This window comes from Canis lupus, chromosome 12, assembly GCF_048164855.1.
Source record: "Canis lupus baileyi chromosome 12, mCanLup2.hap1, whole genome shotgun sequence".
NCBI classification, from domain to species: domain Eukaryota; kingdom Metazoa; phylum Chordata; class Mammalia; order Carnivora; family Canidae; genus Canis; species Canis lupus.
The window spans coordinates 3,409,747-3,434,916 of NC_132849.1; the positions used below are offsets into that span (position 1 = coordinate 3,409,747).

Here is a 25,170-nt window from a genome sequence, read left to right on the forward strand (position 1 = left end):
ACCTCTCTGGGGACTAAAGCTAATGGTTGTCTTGGAGAGACAATTTGTTTTCAACAATATCTAGATAGATGGAGCTATAGAAATATACATGGCTAGACATATAAGCATAGAAACCTAGGAATAGGTGATAACAGGTGTAATGATTTGTAAAATTGATATAAAGATATCAAAAGAAACCTAGGTATATAAATATCTACAAAAATGATAAAAATAGAGATAGATATAATAAAATCTAGAACAAAAGATAGAGACAAGTTAGCAATTTAAAAAATTCAGAAGTATAAAGAATACAAGCTGGGAGTGAAATAGGTCATGTGAAAGAGACACAGAGGCATGAAGTAGCAGCAGATATGCATGCATTAATTTAAAAAGATGAAGGCAAAAAAATAAAAAATAAAAGAATAAAAAGATGGAGGCAACTCAAAAAGCACACATAAATCTAGAGATAACTGACCAAGTACTTGCTATATAACCATCACTTGGCTAAGGATTTGATATGTATTAACTCCCTTCATCTTTAGAATAGCCCATAGGGTACAAACTATTATTATTTTTTATAGCTGAAAAAAATCAAAGTTCAAAGCAGTCAAAATTTGTTGGTGATCATAAGCTTGGAAATGTCAGAACCAGGATTGAAAGCCAAGTTATCTAGAGGTAGAGACTCAGGAAGTAGATAAACAATGAGATGAAGTTACCTTGAGTTACAGATACAGAGAGATACTCTATGCTTTGTTGTACTATGAGACCCTTTTCAGGAGTTATGATCTTTTGGGGCCCAGGCTTGTCGAACCTTAACAGAATTCACTGGTGGGTTAGAATGCCTTGATCCCAAGAGCTAAAATAAATACTTGCCCTCTCTTTGCAAAGATGTATGTTTTTGAACTCTTTTGATAAAACTTCTCCCTTTGTATCACTCACATTTTTTTCATTGGAGTCCCCTCCTATCACTATAGTAGCTGGAGGTGCAGGGACTCATTCCTGAAATGAAGGTGCTATTTGTCATCTCAGGTATCTTTCAACTTTTCCATATAAATTATTAATATTGTGTGACCTCCGCCCTCTAATATTGAAGTAATCGGGGTTTTATCCTGTCACCAGGGTACCATTGAGCTGTCTTCCCTGAGCCCAGTTTCCAGTGGGTCAGATATGCATATTTAAACCATGTAGTACCTATGTGTCAACTAGGGTAAAGGTAAAAAGCACAAAATACTATCACAGATTGTCACCAAATGGCTGTTTAAGAGATAATGAAACAAGGACATCTCTTTGTGTCAGGGAGAACAAAAAAAAAAAAGTTAATATTAAACAGAGCAGAAGAGCTTCCCAGTTCTGTTTGCAACTACCCTTAATAGAAACATTAAAAATAAAAGAGGAAGCAAGCACAAGAGGGATGGTGACTGGGGACATTAAATGGACACATAAGGGGATGTAAAGATGTAGAAGGACAGAGAGAGGCCGGAGTTGGAAATGCATAAACAGAGAATGTGTAGAAATGAAGGAGTAATATATGTGTTTCCTCAGCAGGTTAAGAACTAGGCTAGACAAGTCATACCCCTGCTTATATGGAGTATTTGAAGTCTCTGACTGTCTTGTGACACTCATGCCATTAAACAGTAGTACTCTGAGTCTAGAGCAGAACTAAATTAACTACTGTTTTAATCATAATATATTATGATTATTATGGTGATTGGACAGTCCTGCTTCATCAGATGCTAAGCCTCATAGAATATAATCAATGTAGCATTACTAAGTTATCAATATCTAGTGATTTGGAAAAGTATAAAAGGGGTTTGCTGGCAAAGATACATCAAATTTCAAGCTATCTTTGGTTACAGAAAAAACCTTTTGCCACATCCTACTCCTCAGTTACACGCTCCCAATGTAGGCTGATGCTTCATGTCTGATGTCTTTTCTCAGAATTCTTTCCTCTGCTCAGAACACTATCTCCTGTTTTTCTCCCCAACTAACTCTATTCCCCTGTGTGCCAGATATCTGCTAGGAATTGCATCACATTTAGCCCACCTTCAAGTTCTCCATCAGCCTCACTTAGCTCTACTATCACCATCACCCAGGTGAAATGAGCCATACCGACTCCAACAGTCTTCTTTTACGGGACCTACAAATAATGTACTTTTTTTACCAATAGATATGGCTTTTTTCACCAGATAATGAGCATCTTGGCAGCAGAAGACTGGGTCTAGCAGAAAGCCGCGTTCCTAGAAAGTGTCCATTAAATGTTTGTTAAATGATGTTATGAAAATCAGCCTAGTAATAAATCCCTGGAGCCAGTTAAAAGAGTTGGTTGCCTAATAGGATACCAAGAAAGACTTCAGTAGATATAAGTTGGCTAGAAAGAAGATGAGATTTCACTTATTAAATTAAGGATATAGATTGCTCTTTTATGTTTGGATTATTTGTTTGCTGTGGGTTTCAAAGATAAACTACCTTCCAATTTGGAGACTAGATACCTTATTATTTATATTTTTGCCTAAATTTAATCTTGAGGTTAACTTATTTCTGTAAAATTCCTTTATTCATTATAAATCTCTTTTATTAACACAAAGAAGACATTAAAAGTTGTGTGGCCTCCAGCAAAGTCACTTAAATTCTCTGGGTCTCAGTTCTAGACAAAAATCCTGAAGTTATTTCTAGTCCTAATATTAGATTCAAATTATAAAGATAAAAATAAAGTTAGAAAGAGATAGAAAATTATAGATTGAGGTAGAACAATGAAATTAATAAATATAGCGCTATAATGATAGTGTCATCATTAGATATGTATACAGAAAGATGAGAAGATAAATTTGCATAATATTACAGGTGATATTAATATTAAAATATATTATTCTTCATACTATACATAAAAATTAACTCAAAATACTCTAAAAATTAACTCAAAAAAAGCTAAAACTATAAAACTATCAGTAGAAAACATAGAAGTAAATTAATCAACAGTTTCTTATATACAACACCAAAAGCAGAAGCAACAAAAGAAAAATAGTCAAATTGGGCTTTATAAAAATTAAAAATTTTGTGCTGTAAATGATAACATCAAGAAAGTGAAAAGATGCTCATATGAAATGAAAACACTAATTTAAAAAGATATGTGCATCCCAATGTTTATTGCAGCATGATTGACAGTAGCCAAGATATGAAAGCAACCTAAATGTTTGTTGATAGATGAATGGATAAAAATTATGTGTGTGTGTGTGTGTGTGTGTGTGTGATTGTGTAGTGGAATCTATATATACAATAGAATATTATGCAATAATAAAAAAGATAAGACCTTGCCATTTTTAACAGCATGGGTGGGCCTAGAGTAGTATATTATGCTAAACAAAGTAAGTCAGACTGAGAAAGACAAATACCATATGATTTCACTCATATGTAGTATCTAAAATACAAATAAATAAGCCAACAAACAAAAAGCAGAATCAGACCTATAAATACAGAGAACAAACTGATGGCTATCAGAGAAAAGGGAGTTTAGGGGATGGGAAAAATGGGTGAAAGGGAATGGGAGATATAGGCTTCTAGTTATGGAATAAATAAGTCACAGAGATGAAGGCACAGCACAGAGAATATAGTAAATGATACTGTAATAGTGTTGTATGGTGACAGATGGTAGCTACACTTCTAGCGAGCACAGTATAACGTACAGAGATATTGAACCATTATATTGTACACATGAAACTAATGTAACACTGTGTGTCAATTACACTCAACTTAAAAATATCTGAATCTCAAGAAAATGAAAAGATAACCCACAGAATAAAAGAAAATATTTGTAAATTATATATCTGAAACTGGACTTGTATCTAGAATATATAAAGAACACCTACAACTAAATAATAAAAAGATATTACAATTTAAAAATAGACAATGGATCTGAATAGATTTTTCTCCAAAGAAGATATACAAATGGCCAATAAGCACATAAAAATATGTTCAATATTATTGGTCATCAAGGAAATTCACATCAAACCCTCAAGTGACATACCACTTCATACACACTAGCATGACTATAATGAAAAAAAAAAAAGGCACTAACAGGTGTTGAGGAAGACATGGAGAAATTGAAACCTTCAACACCATTGCTGGTGGGAATGTACATGGTGCAGCCACTGTGGAAAACAGTTTGGCAGTTCCTCAGGTTAAACATAGAGTAGCCATTGATCCACCAAACCACTTCTACCAAAATGAAAATGTTATCAAGAAAAATGAAAATATGCATTTACTCATAAATTTGTACATGAATACATTGTAGCAGTGGCATTTACAATAGTCAAACTGTGGCAACAATCCAAAGGTCCATCAGCTGATGAATGGATAAACACAAAGTGGTACACTGACACAATGGAATATGTATTTACCATTAAAAAAATGAAGTTCTGATACAGACTACAACATTGGTAAACCTTATAAACATTATGCTAACTGAAAGAAGCTGCTCACAGAAGACCACATACTGTATGACTCCATTTCTTTTTTTTTTTTTAAGATTTTATTTATTTATAGGGAATGTGCACAAGCACAGGGGAGGGGCAGAAGAAGAGGGGGAGAGAGAATCTCAAGCAAACTCCCTGCTGAGCACAGAACCCAATGTGGGGCTCAATCTCATGACCCTGAGATTATAATCTGAGTTAAAACCAAGAGTCTGAGACTTAATCAACTGAGCCACCCAGGTGCCCCTGTATGATTCCATATCTATAAAATGCCCAGAATAGCCAAATCTGTGGAAACAAAAAGTAGGGCTTGGGGGAATGGGTTGTGACTGCTAATGATTTCACAGGACTTCATTTTGGAGTGATAGAATATTCTAAAATTAAGTTGTGACAATTATACAGTTCTGTGAATATACTAAAAACACTGAATTGTACACTTCAAGTAGATGAACTATATGAAATGTGAATTATATCTCAATAAAGATTATATATCTGTATTTACATGGATATATGTGCATGTGTATACATATAAACATATATGAACATATCATATACAGACACACACACACAGATATATTCCTAAATATTGGTAAAACCTAAATCACATTCATGAGGCATAGACTCACAGGGTTTTTGAGAGCCAGCCTCCCTGTTATATATATGGTATCTCCTACAATATCCCTATTGTCCCTATTGGAACCTCAGTCAGGCATCTTTCCCAAGCATCCTGGGAACACAAATCACCCAGACTGACATGTTCACTGGAAGCTGACCCATAATCCAAGGAAATAGTGTATGTATTCTTCTCAGTGATGACTACTTTTTTATATTTTCCCTATTAATAGTCATTATCTTAAACACTCTATGCTAGAAGAATGTGATCTTAGTTCATGATGTAAAGCTTTTTAAATATGCTGATGGGCACTAAGGAGGGCACTTGATGGGATGAGCACTGGGTGTTACACTATATGTTGGCAAATTGAATTTAAATATTAAAAAACACAAAAAGCAAAGATGTTAAAAACACTCAATAAGTATTTATAGATCACTGGATTACTAAGTGAGATTAGTGGATTCCTAAAATTGATTACTGGATTCCTAAAATTGAGTTAAGAGTAGTCATCATCCATTCACTCAACAAACACTCTCTGAGCAGCTATTTACAGCCTCTGCCCTCAAGAAGCTTGCAGTCTAATGAAGAAAACACATAAATGAATTGACATTTGTAATGCAGAGTGTTAAGTAAAGCTTTGATAGATATAAGCACCAGATAGGGACCTAGAAAGAGGTCACCTAAAGAAAGGAGAATCCAGAGCCACTGCCTTCCAAAGACTTTACTTTCTGTCTCTGGAGAAAAAGCTACACATATTCACAAGTGGGAGAATGAGACTGTGAGCTTCCAAGCCTGAAATTGAGTGGCCCACAGCCTCAAAAGGCAATTGTCTGTGACAGAGTTGCCAGATTGAGCAAATAAAAATACAAAATGCCCAGTTTGAATACAATTTTAGATAGACTACAAATATATTTCAGCATATGTATATCCCAGGGACTGAAGGAATTAAGAAAGTTATTTTAAGTAATCCAATCAAGAACTTGGCAGAAGACTGAACAGACATTTCTCCAAAGACCTACAAATAAATGGCCAATAGAGACATGAAAAAATGCTCAATATCATTCAGTATCAAGGAAATACAAATCAAAACCACAGTGAGATACCACCTCACACCAATCACAATGGCTAAAATTAACAAGTCAGGAAATGACATATGTTAGTGAGGATGCAGAAACAGGGGAAACCTCATGCAGTGTTGGTGGGAATGCAAGCTGGGGCAGCCACTCTCTGGAAAGCAATATGCAGGTTCCTCAAAAAGTTGAAAACAGAGCTACCCTACGACGCAGCAATTGCACTACTGGGTATTTACCCCAAAGATACAAATGCAGTGATCCAAAGGGGCACCTGCACCCCCAACGTTCATAGCAGCAATGTCCCTAATAGCCAAACTATGCAAAGAGCCCAGATGTCCATCGACAGAAGAATGGATAAAGAAGATGAGGTATATATATATATATATATATATATATATATATATATACTACTCAGCCATCAAAAAAAGAAATCTTGCCATTTACAACATGGGTAGATCTAGACAGTACTATGCTAAGCGAAATAAGTCAATCAGAGAAAGACCATTATCCTATGATCTCACTCATGTAGAATTTAAGAAACAAAACAGAGGATCATAGGGGAAGAGAGAAAAAATAAAACAAGATGAAATCAGAGAGGGAGATAAATCATAAGAGACTCTTAATCAGGGGATCCCTGGGTGGCTCAGCGGTTTAGCGCCTGCCTTTGGCCCAGGGCGCGATCCTGGAGTCCCGGGATCGAGTCCCACGTCAGGCTCCCGGCATGGAGCCTGCTTCTCCCTCCTCCTGTGTCTCTGCCTCTTTCTCTCTCTCTCTATCATAAATAAATAAATAAATAAATAAATAAATAAATCTTTAAAAAAAAAAAAGAGACTCTTAATCATAAGAAACAAACTGAGGGGTGCTGGAAGGGAAGGTGGTGAGGGGATGGGGTAACTGGGTGATGGACATTAAGGAGGGCACATGATGTAATGAGCACTGGTTATTTATTACCTAAGACAGATAAATCAAGATCTCTACCTCTGAAACCAATAAAAACATTATATATTAATTAATTGAATTTAAATTAAAAAAAAAGAATTTACATTCCAATGGAGAGAAATAAATAATAAACTGAATGAGTAAGTTAAAAGAAAAAGAAAGATATTTCAATACTAATACAGATTGGAGGGATGATGGTGATAACGTTGGTGATGCTGATTCATTCATTCTTCCATGCATGCATTTTTCATTCAGCTAATGGGTACTTACTATGTATAAAGCATTGTGCTACATCCTGGGGCTACAGTGATAAGATAAACAAATGACTGTAGCCCCTGTTCTTAGAGAGATTTTGGTCAAGTGGAGAGACAAACATTAATCAAAGGGCCACATAGGTAGTCAATGAAATCCCTGATCAGTGTTTGACAGGAGAGGTTCACGGGAGGCCAGGAAGGCTTTCCTGAGTAAGGCAACATGGGGCTAAGATCTAAAGATAAGAAGAAGCACCAGAGCATGAGGAGCATGGTAGAAGGAGGGAAGAGCATGTATGAAGAGATAGCAAGGAAGACTGGAGGGATGGTGGCACATTCACCGAACTGGAAGCCACCAGTCAGTGTAGGCAGGAGGAAGGGACCACCAGGTGTACATCTTCAGATGGCAAGCCCCAGTTCTAAGCAGAAGTATGCCAAGACCAGACTCTGGGTGCCCTGCAAGGGGTAGTATGGAGCTTACTGGTACAGAAGCAAGAACACAGTTGTGGGGACTCTTTGTCTTAACACAGAAAATGGATTGTTGATTCTGTTAGTGTTAGGCACCCTCAGACACAATCCATGTTTTACGCTATTGGATCTCAAGAAGTAAAACCAATCGAGAGACTGAGCCCCCAGGAAAAAGGCAAGATCTCTAGGGGCAGACATGCCTGGGCTTATCCTGTAGCTGTCTGTCCAGCAGCTGTGTAGAACAGCAAGTCACTTACTCTCTCTGAGCCTTGCTTAGTTTCAACTTATATAAAATGTAAACAATAGCTGGTGCATAGGTGGTTGTAAAGTCTAAATAAAAGGTATGTAAGGAGTCAAGCCATGAATAGGCCCTTAATAAACACAATTATCATTATTATCACCATCATATTATTATTATTATTATTATTATTATTATTATTATTAACACTACAGACATTTTCATTACATCATGATGCTCACCTAATGGAAAGAATAATTATTTCTGAAACAGTTTTCAATGAGCCAAAATTATTTGGAATATGAAGTCATATAGGTCTGGCCATGTGACTTCAGAAATAATTAAGAGTAAGAACTGGGGTTTCGCACCATGGTCTCAGCTTTCACATGTCCCCTACTGTGCCCCCCACCTCCCCGAATCTCTGTATCTTCATATCTCAACACTGTTGGTTGTTTCCCTTGCTGACTTATCAAAGTATTATAAAGTGTGATACATATTATGAACATTCTTTAATATAAATCACAGGAAACATGAAAGCTACTACCCTGTACATGCAATCTGGTTTCTAACACTAGACTAACAGAAGGGAAGAAGATCCCTTTTCCAAGATTAAGGGACAAAGTCACTAAACTTGGTCTGGAATTTTCCTAGAGTGTTGTCTGGACAAGGCAGTGCACTGGCTGGTATGTTCAGAAGCTGAATTGGGCAGTTTTGCCTGGAGAAACTCCAATGGCACTGGTGGGGCAGGGGTGCAGGGAAGTGGTGCTAAGGGATCACAGGACAAAGAGCAGAGGTGCTAGAAGGAGAAATTTTATTTTCTTCCATGGTGGGATTGGGATATGCTGGTTCCACAGGAGGGTGCCTGGGGTTAGGGAACAAGAAGTTTGGGGGAGCGCAGGGACAGAAGAAGACTTCATTTTAGCATCTCAAACTTGAACAGAAGAAATGGTGAGGAGAGGGGAGGTCCAGGTTACTTGCCCTCTCATGGCTGCTCCTCCAGACATGACCCAAGTCAGCAGCAGCCCCCAGAGATGTGGCAGTAGCTGAGCACTTACTTTCACCCCTGGGATGAGGTTATGCTTCTCATACTTTCAGCTCAAGGACTCCAGAATCTCTGTGTACAGGGCCAAGAGGATATCTGTTCCCCAGGCTGCTGCATGCCAGCCATTCTACCTTCATGCATTCACTCCTTCATTAAGTCAATAAATATGTATTGTCTATTTTGAAGCCAGATTTTTTCAAATGCTCTTGTCATAAAGATCAGCCAGGATTCCTTAAGGATGTACCTGGACATAATGCACTGTAAATCAATTTACTATGTGCTATTCGAGGGAGGGCTCTTTGACCCAGGTGTGATCCTTAACAGCTCTTAGCTCAGAATAGTGCCAAGTTCTTTGGCATGTCTCTCTGTTCTTCCAGAGGGAAAGCCCACTTTTGGCAGAATCTGTACTGGTCTTTTTTCTTCTCCATTCTCCTCTGTAGTCCCACTGAGTACTCACAGAAGGGGTTGATATAAGGAAGAAATGAGTGAATGTCACTGACAGTGAATTAATAAGGATATGCCTTTGGGATATACATGGAGAAGCTTGGATCTAAGGATCCAATTTTTTGACCATGAATCTCATTATCTATCAGTGCCTCAGATAGTACTCTTATTAGGCTTGAGAGCACAAACCAACCAAAATTAAAATCAGATGAACTGTGGGTATATGTAAGCAGGCCAGTCAAGGTAATAAAACTCAGGTCACTGGCCAGAAAGAGAAGCTCAAGGGGCAACCAACCAGTGGCCAGGAGGCAACACAAGGGATTGTGGGATCATGGTAGAGACAGTGACACGAGAAGCCATAAGAGACTGGAACTGGAGATGGTAGGTAAGTGACAATTCTGCCACTTGGCCATTGGGGATTCCACTGGGCTTTGTTTCAAGACCAATGTATAAAGATAGGGAATACTCACATGTGAAAATTCATGCTTTGCTTATTGACACACTTGAAATTAAAGACAAGTAGGTCTAACTAGGCAGAGATATATGTTGTACATTGGAGAGAGCACTCTACTAAGTGCTCAAAAATACAAGAATAATTATTCCTGCCTTGGAGGCCATTACAAGCCAGCATGGAAAACAGATGAGGGTGCATATGACTTCTCTGTGAGACACAAACCCTGGTGCTACTAGAGCTTAGGAGAAGGCACTGGAGAGGAACATGGTATCTGGCTGATGATACGGCAATGAGGTCATCATATTTTCAGGATCAAAGAGAACTGAGGACTCCAAGACTTCATTGATGGACAACAGGCAGGGAAATAGAATGGATAGAATAGGAATGGTCAGTACTAGCCTAGAAAAAGGAAACAAAGACTTGCATTATTGTTCAAAGAAAGAGTCCTAAAGACCTAAAGGTGATCATCATTGCAAAATGCCCCAAGGAGTCTATTTCATTTGGCTGTTAGGACATCAATAATGACCTCAGAAAGACTGATTTCAAAGGAAATGTGAGAGCAGAAGTCATTACTTATCCTTTCTATCAATGAATTTGCCTTATAAAGTGGTAAATAATGAAGAAGTGAAAAACAACTTTATAAGGAAGAAGAAAGCCCAGAGATGAGATAACTACCATTTCTTGAGGCTTGCCAAAACAAAAACCTTAAGAACATTAGGACAGTACTCAATTGAATGTGGAATGCGCAGAATTGATTGATTCAGGAAAGAAGAGAATAACGTGGGTTGAGTTAGTTATGGAGGCTGGTTCAAAGGACCAAGAGGAGTGGCCATATGGGAGTAGCCATATTGTGTACTGATGCTGATGCTGATACCTTCATTAATAATGAAGGTATGTTTGATCATGATGGTGGTTTGCAGAAAAACTGTAATCTGTGAAATGAATGTGTTCCTGAGAGTCATGTCACATGAGAGCAAATTGTTATTGTCCTCTCCTAAGCCATTTAGTTGCACATAATAACTCATTTAATCCTTACAACAATCCTATGAGTTATGTGATTATGCTAGCCTTTTCTGGGGGTTAGAGAAGTTAGTGACTTTATTAATTCAACATCATACAACCAGAATTTCATTGAAATAATATGTAAGTATTTAATTCATATGTATTACCAATGAAAGATAATTTTCAATAATGTAATAAAACACTTAAAATGACTAACTTAAATGGAATTAATCATTATTTCATAAAAAGCATTCTTACACATTTGTCAGAGTGTCATTTAATTTAGTAACACTTCCACCTATCATTGGCCAATGAACACCCAAGAGAAAGGAGGACATAAGAGAGACAACTATCCAGGATGTTTTCAAGTTTTGAACTGGGCAGAGGTGATGCTATTCTATGAGTTGAAATCAATAGAGAGGAAGTTTGATGAATGGAGGGCTAGGGAACGGTTTTGTAAGATTTTATTTTAGAGAGAGAGTGTATGTATGTGTGCAAGCACACCAGCAGGCAAGGGTGAGGGGAGCAAAGGGGGAGGGAGAGGGAAAGAGAATCTCCAGCTGACTGGGGATTGAGTGCCAAGCCCTAAATCCAGGGTTAATCTCAGAACCCTGAGATCCTGACCTGAGCTGAAACCAAGAGTGACTAAGTTTAACTGACTGAGCCATCCAGGAGCCCCTTAGGGAATGGTTTTTATACGGTAAAATTTGAATTTGGAATGAGAATGGTGCCCTTGATTGGAAAAATCTGGAAGGCACCCAAATGATTCCCCCTGAAGTTCAGGAAAATATTTGGACTTTGCATGTTGACCTAGGAGCTAGGTAAACAAAAAACATTTTTCATGCATCCATAATATTCCATTCTAGATACTGAAGACATGGTATTGGGCAAGATAACAAGGTTCATACTCTCAGAGAGTTCACATTAAATGGGAAGAGGAGGGCACAAAAAAAGTAACTAAATAAGAAACCAGTTGTTGGTGATATGTGAAGTAAAGAACATAAAGCATAGTGATGTGCTTGAGTGCCAACGGGCTATTTTAGATTCAGGGGTCACTGAAGGGCTCTCTGAGAAGGCCTGCTCAGTTGTCAGAGTGACATGTTAACTGAGGCCACAGGAGCAGATAACATTGCCCAGGAGAGGTGAGGAGAAGGAGGAATGAACAGGAGTGAAAGGCTCAGACACTGCTGGAAAGCCAGCTTTGTTCTTACTATGTGACCATGGACAAATTATTTAACTTCTCTGGACCTCAATTTCCTTATCTATAAAATTAATGAAGAACCAAAGTTACACATCTGTGAGAATCAAATTAGAACATCATATAAATTAATGAATTTCTGGCAACACAGACCTTAGACATACAGAACTAGAGAAATCAGATACACTGTCCTCTCCCTTATTACTTTGTTGACCTGTCCATCTGTTCATTCATTCATTCACTCATTTTAATAATATAAGAAGACTGGGGAACCCACCCAAAAGAAAGCTAGGATTCAACAATAACCTACCTCAAACCACAAGATCCTGTCCCACAGGCCTCACTGTGCCCCTCCTCAACCAAAATATTAATTATTTAAAAAAAAAAAAACCTTTTATCCATACCACATTCCATTTCTTTTATTCATACCACATTCCATTTCACATAGTTCATTTCCAACCATATATACAATGGGTAAAAAAGAGATATGTTGCTTCTTTTAAACTTAAACTTTTAAATTCCTCTTCTCTTACTTTCATTTTAGGAGCTTTTCAAGGAATATGGTTTATTGGAACACTTTTCATGTCAGTTGCTCAGGCCACAATCCTCTAGCCCAGGGCTACTACTCTACAGGGAGGAAAAAGCTTGCCTTCTGGCTAAAGTTAGTACCTCGGTCGGGATGGTAATAAGACTCAGAACTTGACGCCCTCTCTTTATTCCTCTTCTTATACAATTTGTCTTTCTGGGGAAAGGGACAGCCACCTAAGTCACCAGGAAGGCTGCCGATCTTAATACTCTTATGTGAGGTTTCCTCCTCATTGGTCTAATGTGATTCCCTCCACATCCCTGGTCTAACCACTTCTAGTCATGAGACCTCACCTGGGAGCTAGCCAAAACTAGTACCCAACTAAATGAAAACCCAACCGATAACTGTTTCTCAGGGAGGCCAGCTGTAAGGACTACCTGTGTTGGAATGTCGCTTAGATAATGATGGATTTCTATCTTCACTGATTTTCATTAATGTCCTCTACTGACTACTTAAGGTACAAAAGTGAGTAATTTCCCCTTATAAAACTTTTCTAGTGTTTTCCATGGGTTAAAAATGGTGGATTCTTCACAGCCTTCATAGCACAACACGGCTTTCATGGCACAACATGGCATGATATTTCAGTCCATTTCCAGGGACCCATTAGTAGCCTAGGATGCAACGGAAAAGAGAGAGGACTACATTCTCCTGCAGGTCCTTTAGGGTAGAATGGTGATCAATAGCAATTATGTTTGAGGGATGCCTCCCGTCACTTTTGACGCTGGAATCTCTGACATATCCACATGGGATGCCACCAGGAAGTCAGAGGGGATTTTTGATAATGGACCTTCTCTAGGCTTCTACTTCCATTGCCTTTGGCATGCTTTTAACCCACTGGAATCAATTTGGATTGCAAGATTTAAAAAAAGATTGGTCTTCTGTAACACTGCACAGCCTCAACACTCCTTAGGAGACCAGGGAAAATGACCCATTCATTAATGGGACGTTAAGTTTCAGTGTGATCTATCAGCTAGATCTCTTCTGCAGGCAACAGGGCAAATGGACTGAGGTACTCTATGTCCAGCTCCAAGTGGTCCTAAATCAGGATCTTGATCTAAGGGCCTCTTGCAGAATGTGTCTAACACCAGCTAAGTTGATAACCCCCTCTGGAGATATTGGATATTGATCTTCTAAACAAGCCTCCTCCAAATAAACCTACATTGCTGGGGAAAACATAAGCTATCCCTAATGAACGGGACATTCTCTCTCACTATTCCTCCTAATAGACTCAGGTAACTCTAGCTATATTTGGGGACTTCTCCTTTATTCATTTCCCAGTTTAATCCCTATGATAATTGGAGTCAACTGTCTGTGGTTAGTCTACCTCAGGACAGGGACTTTAAGGAATATTCCTAAACAGCTGCCACAACTCCTTTTGTTTCAAGTAAATTCCCTGTCTTCTTTGGCTTGACATGGACTGCATATTTCCACTTGTTGGTAGGAAAAAAAAAAAAATGTCTTTTCATCTGTCCAAGTTGATGAACTTTAGAACCAGGATATATTTTTCTCTGCCCTCTGGGCTTTTTTATCTGCCTCCAGCCTTCCTGAGGGCAGGTCACCTCTTCTGTCCCCCTTTCCCCTCCCCTGTTTCAGCACCACCGTAGGTACAGCCTGAAACTGGCTCCCATACCATCCTTGGATCCTCTAGTGTCATTGGCTCCTCCTCCTCCTCTTTTCACCATCAAGGAACAAAGAGCACCCCCTTGGACTTATAGTGCCCACCTCATATTTCCTCACCAGTGTGCCATGTAAAAATTGACAGTGGGGTACAAATTGATTGACTTTTAAGTGGACCCAGGTGAAATATATTCAGTATTTAAGCTAAGTTAAGTTTGTTGGTTTAATTAAGATAAGTATGTCTTTAGAGTTATCAGCATTATTCTTCCCTGGTTTGCTAAAGGTCAAACAAGTTTGTGTTTTCTCCATTGCAATTTGTCAGCAAAAAGATACTTAAAATGATCATTAATTTTGTCTGTCTCAAAGTTTTCATGGGTAATTGTTAGGATAGCTTTCAAAGTCTTTGGTAACCCAAAACTTTAAAGTTTTGATTGGATGATAAATTGGATTGAATTTGTTGGGCATCTAGGTCTTTTCCAAATAGGATGGAGTGCCAAAACATTGATTACTGAATGTAAGTTTGTGCTTTTGGCTTCTTATTGCAGAGAAGCAAAAAATACTTGGGTCTGTTGGTAAATGTACTTTGTGCTTTCTTAAAAGATTGTATTATAAAAAAAAATTTTTTTAATTATAAAACGTATTTATAAATTTCAGATCTAAAAGAATTCTGTTGTAACAGTTCTCAGTTACTAAATCTTCACTGGAGACTAAGGTTTCTAAGAGTTAAAATTCTGCTAAATATAATTAAGACTAATAGGGGAAAGGTGGCTTAGGTCAAAATCTGAATGAATAAAATATTTAGAAGAGAAATCTTTGGAAAGGAATTTTATGCACTGTCAGGACTAAGGTTGAAATGAATGGATTTTGGGGATCCCTGGGTGGCTCAGCGGTTTAGCGCCTGCCTTCGGCCCACATCAGGCTCCCTGCGTGGAGCCTGCTTTTCCCTTTGCCTGTCTCTCTCTCTCTCTGTCTCTAATGAATAAATAAAATCTTTTTTAAAAATGGATTTTAACAGTACACTGGTGTAAGATTGAAATTCTGCTTTTCCCTCTGTTAAAAAGACAAAATTTTCTTGGATTGTTGGTCTGCTCTGCATAACAAAATGTAAGCAAAGTGGGGTTTATTTCTCTTTTGTCTGCTGGATAAACGAAAGTTTATAACCAATCTTTGTTTTTATCAGATCTTTGATTATTTAACATAATTAAAACTTCTAATATTAAAGGAGCTCACTTTTGCTAACAACTATATAACCCTACATATTTATCTTTGGAATCTGTTATTGCCACCTTAGTTGAATAAATAATTAAATTTTAAATTTTGTAATAATCTGTAATCCTACTTAGGCTCCCTGCTGTTTATAACTTTCTGAGGTTTTTAACTTGTCCAAGATTTAAATTGTAAATGAAATCTTTTTTACCAATTAGGTTTGTTCTTTTCTTATTTTAAGTTGCTCTGGAACCATCGTCAAACAAATAATAAGCTATAGGTTATGTTTGGGTAAATATTCTATTATTCTAGAGATTAAATACAATCCCTAAAATTCTAATTTGTTTTGGTATAAGGCTATCACTTGATATTCTGATTTTTAAAAAAAGATTTTATTTATTTATTCATAAGAGACACAAAGAGTAGAGAGAGAGAAAGAGACAGGCAGAGGGAGAAACAGGCTCCATGCAGAGAGCCCGATGTGGGACTCGATCCCAGTATCACACCCTGGGTTGAAGGCAGACGCTTAACTGCTGAGCCACTCTGACATCCCTGATATTCTGATTATTAAGATTTTATGTGTCACAGAAATAACTGGATTTTCTTGCCTGCTATATTATTAGCTCACATCAGATCTTTAACCATGTCCATTTTTGAGTCTTTGTCATTTATAGTTATTATTGCTCTTGCAAAACAAGTTTCATCTTCAAAAAGTTTCATAAAAAAATTTTTTTTAAAAATACAGGATTTGGATACCTTTAAAATCATAAAACTAAAATGAGTAAGTAAATTTCCAGAACTAACTAAAAGCTGCATTCAAGTCAAACTAGAATTAGTAACATAGGACTATATAAACTAAAGAAAATAATTACAGTTTTTGTGACTGTTGTTTGAAACATTGCTGGCTGGTTCTTTCATGTTTGCTCTCCCAGACTAAGGAAATTTTCTCTTAAGATATCTATGATATACAAAAGTATAATAGACAATGTCATTTTATTTTGTAGAACTGTTATCCATTTGAGCTATTTAAGTGTTTAGTAATAATAATAATAATAATAATAATGCTATTCTGAGAGTCATTTAAGGCCTTAATTGTGTAGCAGGTGCTATTATATAAAATGGCATTAGATGTTTTAACCCCTGCACAAGTGGAACATGTGCCATTAACAAATTGAAATTTGGGTATGTATTCCAGGGTATCACAAAATATAAAAGGATCGTTAAAAAACATAAACTCAAATTGGTGCTTTAAACATGCCTTCCTCTCCTTTAATAATTGGTTAAATTATTGGAAGAAGATTTTGGTTAACTATCAAAGATCTTTTATTGTGTTTCTTTTTCTTGTTATTTTAATAATGTTTTACTGTTTTCTCCCATATCTTTCCACCTGGTACAGAGACTCCTTCACTGCCATAACTTCAAGAGGACAGATGACCTTTCTGCTTATGGAGACTCTCATCTGTTAACTTTAGATACCACTGCCATAGCCTTTCCTAACTCATATTAAATTCTCAACAGACCAATCCTGACCCAGAGGCAGGAATATCTTTATGTCCCTATTCAGAAGGAGGGAGTTACAGAAGATGAGACATTCCACCTTCAATATCCTTAAAGATTTAAGGGTCAAAGTTGCTCATGGGGAGAAATAATGAGGGAAACAAAGGCAAGATAAATGTAGCTTAAAGTAAGTGTCCTTACACCTTGCAGCCCACTGATAGGTACCTATAACATGCAGAGTGTGAGCTTTCTCAAGGAACTTGTGGCTGTTTTAGTACCTTAATGTTTATGACTAAAAGTAACCTTATCTTAACAGCAGCTAGCCCCTTAAGGTCCTGAAAGCTTTGCTTTCTAATTCCAAATGCTATCCCTAACCCCCACTAATTAAAAAGTACATAATCAGTCATTCCTCACAATCCCAGTGCAACTCTTTCTGCCCATGGAACCTGTCCTTGTGTTACAATAAAATCACCTTTTTGCACCAAAAATGTCTCAAGAATTATTTCTTAGCTGTTAGCTCTCGAACCCAAAACTTCCAAATTTCATCATCAGTGATACTAGAAATAGCAATTTTAATGATGAGGGAAGAAATTTCTTTATAATAATTTTCTAAAAGAGCAGGCTAGAAGAACCAGAGATCACTATTTCAGGAAGTTTAAGAGATTGATGAGTGATGAAGTAGAAAAAAAAAAATAGAATGAAGAAAACATTGTTTCAAAGTTACACAGAGTGGTCAAAGTAATGTGCCATGATGCCATGTCAGCTGAGATGTGGCTTTGATTCAAAGAACAGCACTTCAATGAGAAGAGACCTTAATTTGCACTAGGATTTTGAAGAAAGAGTTGTTCAAAAGCCAAAGATAATCAATGAAACCATTATGTATTGACTGTAAACATACCTCCAGTCAAGGGAGGCCAGAGCTGACATTAGAGGTGCAGAGGATTAACAACAAAAAGGGTGCTCTGAATAGAAGATATTATTCAGGGTAATTTTGGATTCAGAGAGTGAAGGTAGCATGCCTGCTTCTCCATGGGCAAACTATGCTGTCTTCAGTAAGTTACGTACGTCTTCTAAATTATAGTTCCATTGTCTGCAGAATAGAATTGTTCTGCTCATCTGTAAGCATCACATGAGATATTGCCTATGAAGCACTGAGCATAGCACCACACACATGGCTGGACCTAAAAAAGTGGTAGCTACTCCTCTCACTCCTCTTACTACTATTCTAATTAATATGATTATTTCCCATGTTTTGGTGTCTTAATAGGCATCATTCTATTCTGCCTAGCAAGATTTCCTAGTCACAGAGGAGAACTGATATTATAGAAGCCTTGTTGTTCTATTTTCTTTGTTGAACTCGAGGCTAGAGGTGGATATTTCTGAAGATAAAGATGGCAGAAGAATGAAGATTAGGTGTGTCTCATTCTCTCTCATTTACGAAATTCATTCTGTGTCCAAACTATTGCACTGAGTAATAGGGTGGATTTAGAGAGATTTGGAAATCACCCTTATCTTCAAAGATGGTCTTATAAAATTACCGTTTACAAGGCCCAAGGAACATGTCCTCCACCAATTTCAACACGAGGCAGACAGAGACTATTCCAGGAGAGGCTATTCTCTGTGAAACCAAAGTGTGAATGTCTGGAAGTCAAGTCTAAACAATGCAAATGAGCCAAGGAGGAGAAGGGAACAGTAGTTGTAGAGGAGGAGAGACCTATATTCATAGCTACAGCATGCAACAGCAAGACATAAAGATGTGCAAAGTAAGAGGGATTGGAAAATGAAAAGCTTATAGAATTAGAGGGATGTTAATATGAAAACAATGCAAAAGAGCTGGTAATAGGGGCACCTGCGTGGCTCAGTTGGATAAGCATCTGCCTTCAGCTCAAACCATGATCTCAGGGTCCTGGGATCAAGCCCCATATCAGGATCCCTCCTCAATGGGGATCCTACTTCTCCTTCACCTCCCCACTTGAATTAATAATTTTAAATTTGTAGGAGTTCAGAGAAAGAAATGATTCTTAATGACTAAAAAAAAAATAAATTTGTTTTTATGAAAATTTTAAGTAATGAAAATTATAGTGGGATTGATATTAGTGGTGGCTGTATGTCCATGGTTCAGTGAATTCAAGCAAGGCAAGGATTGTATAAACTAAATTTATGTTAACCTGAATATTTTTCATTATTTATTGTAACATTAAGACTTTGTTTCCCCCTCAAATATATCTACTAAAACTCTTCATTAAAAGCATAATAGGGATGCCTGGGTGACTCAGAGGTTTGGTGCCTGCTTTTGGCCCAGGGTGTGGTCCTAGAGTCCTGGGATCAAGTCCCACATCTGTCTCCCTGCATGGAGCCTGCCTCTCCCTCTGCCTGTGCCTCTGCCAGTCTCTCTCTCTCTCACTCTCTCTCTCTGTCTCTCATGAATGAATAAATAAAGTCTTAAAAAAAAAAAGCATAATAGTTCTTTAAAAGGAGTGATTTTAAAATACAATTCTGATGAAACTTTATAGTTATAATAATTGAATTAGATTTTTCCTGATACATAGAAGCCTAACTTAGCCTTCTTAAAATATATGAATATGGTTTAAAGAAAGGTTGAGGGTTTCTCTCCTTACCCCACCCTGAACCATGAAGTTCTGATCCTTTTTAAGACACCTGCAGAAATGTAAATTTGCATCAAGACACGGGCAGGAGGATGCAGGAGATTGAGCTAAGAGCACAGGGCAACATTTTTACCTTCTCCCTATTTCAGAGTCAGAATCTCATCCTTGCTGAAGTAGAATGGTCATGTAGCTCCACCCAGAAATAAAGAATACAGATTTCTTTTCCATAGACCTCTTTATTCATGGGCAGATATTTGCCAGGAAATAGGAAATGAGCGAGGAAAAAAAAAAAGCAACAACCACAAAAACTCTTTCTGATCTGCTAGTGTGGGCAATTAAGAAGTGACTTAATTATTCACAACTGCCAGGCTACAGAAACAACCCTATTATCTGTTGATGAATGAATGGATAAAGAAAATGTGGTATACATAGTGAATATTATTCAACTATAAAAAAGGAATCCTTCCATTTACAACAACAGGGATGTCTTGGAAGATATTACGTGGAGTGAAATAAGCCAGACACAGAAAAACAAACATGTAATTTCACTTCTATATGGAATCTAAAAAAAGTTAAATTCATAAAAGCAGAATAGAATGGTGGTTACAAGGGACTAAGGGATGGGAAAGAGGAAATGTCAGTAGAGGGTACAAACTTTCAATCATAAGACGAATAAGTCCCGAGGACCTAATGTATAGCATAGTGACGACAATTAATAATACTGTATCGTGTACTTGAAATTTACTAAAAGAGTCCATCTTACATGTACTCTCCCAGAATACACACACAGCAGTGTATATGTGATGTCATGGGTATGTTAATCAGCTTGATTCTGGTAAACATTTCATAATATATATCAAAGTCTCATGTTGTATAACTTAAATATATATGATTGTTGTCAATCATACTTCACTAAAGATGAGGAAAAAACCTTTCCATTGAGGATACCACACAGAACTGCTGTGGCCCTTCTGAAGCCTTTTTGAAGAGATTTTTAACTGGGAAAGTTTGAAAATAAAGATTTTTTTAGGGAAAATGTACACAAATGCAGTTGTGTGATAGATTCATAGTGGATTCCTCTGTTTGGGATTGTACCGTCAATCTTCTGAGGAAGTTAGAAGAGCAATCTAGTAGGAAGGCAAAAAAAATAAATAAATATTGATGTAATATTAGTAGTAAAGTGGTCTAGGAAGAAAAATAAAGCAGGGTGAGGTGAAGAGCTGGGGCACAGCTCTGTCTGAGCCTGGTGGTCCAAGGTGGGGTATATGGAGTGTTTAACACTGAAATATGTTCAATGAAAAGCTGATAGTATTTAACTTGACCTTTTTGTGTCTATTTATAGAAACTGCCTCTAAGGCATTTATAGAAAATGCCTCTGAGTCTTATCTACTGTTCCCTGGGTAATCAGACTGGATTTAAAAAAAAAAAAAAAAACAACAAAAACAAAAAAACCAGGAAGTTCCCATAGGATAGATATATAAATGGGGAAGAATCATTTTTTTATTTGATAAGAAAATATTGAGTCCTACCCTATATGTATGTCTGGGGACATTAAATCAGATAGGACCCAATTCCCTCTCCTGTAAGTCTAGTAGGTTAAGATGAACACATCTCCCAGCAGAACATGCACATGGGTCGGACACAAGGGCTAGCCGCAAGAATCTCCGAGAATATTAATCACTGCCCTTTGGAGCCACACATACTATTCCACCCCTTCTCCCTGCTGTGGAGAGGATGCCTGCTGCATCAGCCATCTGTCCCACATAGCCAACTTGCTAATTGTGCATCAGCAACCATCAGCAGGGAGGAGATGCTTACACCAGTGACAAGGAATGACATCTGATTGTGACATTTTCCCCAGCTAGCTTCTGTCTAAAAACCTGGCCTAGATTCTCCTTTGTTGTCAAGCACTGAGTCTCATGGGAAGAGTTGTTAATCTGGGTGCCCCACTGCCTATACCTCTTTAAGGGATGCCACCAGTTAGCTATCAAACCTCTGCCCCATTTCCATTCTATTGGAAAGATACACTGTTTGAACTTTGAAGAATAGTCAAAGAATTGAAAGTACAGACTGTCAGGGGTAGAAACAGCCCTTGGTGGGATGCCTAGGTGGCTTAGTGGTTGAGCATCTGCCTCTGGCTCAGGTGAGACCCCAGGGTCCTGGGATGGAGTTCCGCATCAGGCTCCCCGCAGGGAGCCTGCTTCTCCCTCTGCCTTTCATTAGCTATGCATTCATATACAACATATGTATAATGTATTTTAAGATAAAAAAATTATATGTATTTTATTGTATATTTATTTCTTAAATTTGGAAATATTATAAGGTCTATCTACATGTATTAGCCTCTCTTGTGAATAATTTTGGCATAGATATTTTCCTGAGAGAAAACATTATTAAAAACTATCCTAGGGCAGCCCAGGTGGCTCAGCAGTTTAGCGCTGCCTTCAGCCCAGGGTGTGATCCTGGAGACCGGGATCAAGTCCCACATCGGGGTCCCTGCAGGGAGCCTGCTTTTCCCTCTGCCTGTGTCTCTGCCTCTCTCTCTCTCTCTCTCTCTCCTCTCTGTGTTTCTCATGAATAAATAAATAAAATCTTAAAAAGAAAAACAAACTATCCTATACAGGGAAGTGGGTTTAGGATTTGACTCAGTAGATTTTTCTATTCCAGAAAAACTGGGAAAACAAACTCATGCAAGAGCCCAGGAGGGCAGCAACTTAGGACGTCCAAGGATACTGTTCTCCATTTCCCAGGGGTTTGTTTCCATGTTCTGGACTTGCCATTCTCTTTAAATAATTCCCAATAAATCCTCTATAAGTAGTGTAGAGAGACTATGAGTCAGGAAATCTGGATTATTTTACATGGAAAATGATACATCAAGATTTTTATAACAGTAAAAAACAAAACACAGTAGAACTTTTGATTAGCTTTAATTTCAGGAAAATGTCCTGAAACTGAATATTTTGTGATTTTCTAACCCATCATTTTTAGAGATGAGAGTGCCAGCGCTGTGAGCAGACCACCTGGTGCTGGCACTTGAAGGGGCCCTTACTCACAAAGCAGCCCAAGTTGTGATATGATAGTTGGACAAGCTAGAATCAGAGCCCTGCAGCTACACAGGACAGGCAAGGAAGGAACCAGGTAAATTAATGCTACTGGGCAGTTGTCTTAGAGTGTCCTTTAAATGCTCTACAAAAATGAACTTATTTTTGCAGAGAAAAATAATCTTTAATAGACACAAATAATATAGCATCTATCACCTGCCTCCTTGAAACCTTACAACAGCTCCCTTTGGCAGAGTAGTATCTCCAGCAACACCATACCTCAACAATGGTCGCAGCACCCATCAGGCACTCATGCCCTTCGGTCTCACTGTGAACTCTCTCCATTCAGCAGCTCACTCCCTCACAGAGGCCCCATCCGTCCTCTCACAAAGTCCCTGGCTGTGCTCCTGCCTCTGCCTGGAGAAGCCTTCCCTTGCTGCTCTGTAATTAACTCCTACTCAACCTTGAGATTGATCTGTACTTTCTCAGAGAAGTCATTTCTGATCTCCCTGACCAGGTAAAATGGGTATACTGCAGGATGTCAGAGCACCCAGCACTCTTCATAGCAGTGCACCTTTACATTTATTTATTGGTTTTTTTATTGTTTATTTTCCCTCTCTGCTGTAAACTCCGACACTGCATGGAGTGTTGCATGCAATGTTGGAGTTTGTTCACCTGGAACAAAACAGGTGTTCAGTAACTATTTATTAGATGAACGAATGAAAATCAGACACAAGAGTTACTTCTAGGCCTTTCATACTGGCCACGCTCATGAAGGATTCTCAGGTCCTGGCCACTGGCTTCTCAGTCTCTTGACGTCTGTGTAAGGGGAGGACAGTCTGGCACCACATGTTGGGGTTCACTGGGAGGCACTCCTAGGTGCACAGCTCGGGTGCCTTGAAAGCCTGGATCCCATTGGCTGCTTCTCCTCACATAGTCTTTCCTACATAAACACCTGGCACACACGCAGGGCTTTTTTCCAAAGCTTCTGTAGTTACAGAAGGATATTTCTGTTCTGCTCCACCTTACACCTCCAAACTGCTCTGTGAGGATCAGGGACTTTGATTTATTTGCTTTCAACATGATGCTAACTTTCTGGTATCTAGGTGGTAGTTATACAGATGTGTTTGTTGAAGGATAAACTTACAATTCGTGTACTTTTCTGCGTGTTATATTTCAATATAAAACTTTTTAAAATATTTACACAGACTTCAACAGCAACTCGTATAATAATGAGAAACAGAGTGAGACAGAAACCAAAATAAATATAGGAGAGAAAAAGAAAGAGAAAAAGAAAGAGAAATATATATCATAAAGGGCAATAAAGGGATGGTTAAATAAATCACTAGCCATATAACAGAAAGGTCAGAAAAAAAAAAATAACAGAAAGGTCAGAAAGCAAACTATTTTAGAAGTATGTTATGAGTTATGGAATAGATTCCGTACAATGCTTTCTGACACATCAGTGCTGGTTGGGCTGGGCTTTTGGGATGCCATTCATTCTCTGTATGCATGGGGCCACGAGAGCTAGACAAAGATCTAATCCAAACTCAGCATAGCCATCCTGGAAAGAGTGTAGAATTTGAAGTCAAAAAATAACTTCATTTTTATCTATAAATGTCATGCAGTTGACCCTTGAACAACATGGATTTGAATGGTACAGGTCCAATTATATGTGGGTTTTTTTTTTTCAGTAAGTACAGTATTATAAGCGTATTTTCTCTCTCTTAACGATTTTCTTAATATCACTTTCTTATCTTTATCTCACTTTATTATAAGAATATAGTATAGAATACACATAACATACAAAATATGTGTTAATTAGTTATTTATGTTATCAGTAAGGCTTCTGGTCAACAGTAGGCTATTAGTAGTTACCTTTCTGGGGAGTCAAAAGTGTGAATTTTAGAGTGTGGGAAGGATCGGCACCCCTAACCTCTGCATTGTTCAAATATCAACTGTAATATTCAAATGTTTAGATAGCTCGTGCTACTTACCCAGTTTTTAATTAATACATATAAAAGCATTGTATGCCCACATTCATTGCTGAAGGAGCAGCATATAGACTTCCAACATTGCAGGAGCCACTTGGTGGTGAGATCATGGTGCCCAGCTGACTATGCTGCAGTGGGTTTGGTTGGAGGGATGGAATGTGATTTGGGGGAACCACAGGTGACTTAGATGTTCAAAGGCAGCATAGTAGCCCACATGACTCTCTGCAAGTGTTCCAGGGCAACCTGAAAGAGGTTGCTTAGAAACAAACCCAAGGTGGGGGAGGGGTGTAAAAAAAAAAAAAAGAAGAAACAAACCCAAGGTCCCCAGTTCTTGTTAGAATGTTCATTTACATATTCCACAAACATGCTGCCTCCTCGGCTCATGCACCAGGGCTTGTGGGGCTGCTTTGAACAGCATGTACGCCTTACCTCTCTTTTTTTGACTGTGTGGGTTTA

The 25,170-nt window shown here is 38.0% G+C and overlaps 1 protein-coding gene across 2 annotated transcripts in view; it reads right to left on the bottom strand.

The window, feature by feature from the left end:
• The window catches only part of KPRP (keratinocyte proline rich protein), a 47,229-nt gene extending 22,282 nt beyond the window's left edge, over nt 1-24,947 (bottom strand). Inside the window, exon 1 of one of the 2 annotated variants that reach the window (XR_012004005.1) lies at nt 24,718-24,947. The gene's annotated coding sequence lies outside the window, so the exon portion shown is untranslated. The remainder of the gene's footprint in view (nt 1-24,717) is intronic. The other variant, XM_072769107.1, reaches the window with a different exon arrangement.
• Between the last annotated feature and the right edge of the window lie 223 nt (nt 24,948-25,170).